This window comes from Pteropus vampyrus, unplaced genomic scaffold (assembly GCF_000151845.1).
Source record: "Pteropus vampyrus isolate Shadow unplaced genomic scaffold, Pvam_2.0 Scaffold353, whole genome shotgun sequence".
Lineage (NCBI taxonomy): Eukaryota > Metazoa > Chordata > Mammalia > Chiroptera > Pteropodidae > Pteropus > Pteropus vampyrus.
In genome coordinates, this window is record NW_011889134.1 from 369,885 (window position 1) to 370,211 (window position 327).

Sequence of the window (327 nt, forward strand, 5' to 3'; positions counted from 1 at the left end):
CTTTACGGTTTGCTATTTGAAACTCTTGAACCAGGAACTAGTTACCTCAGAGAGTGGGAGATTAAATGCAAGGCCGTGTTTCCTCAAATGTGCCCAGGTTACTAAGGCCCAAGAGCAATTTCTGCATTTTGTGTCTCTTGTCTACATGTGTTAATTGATTTGCTTCCTGAATTGTTAACAAATTGTTATTTTTAAAAAATAATATGGGAAAAAATTTAAAAAGATTGAACACTCCAAATGGAATCAAATTAGACTTTAATAAACCTTTACCATTTCATCACTGAATGAGATTACATAGACATATAATACAATAAAGCCATTCTTTCT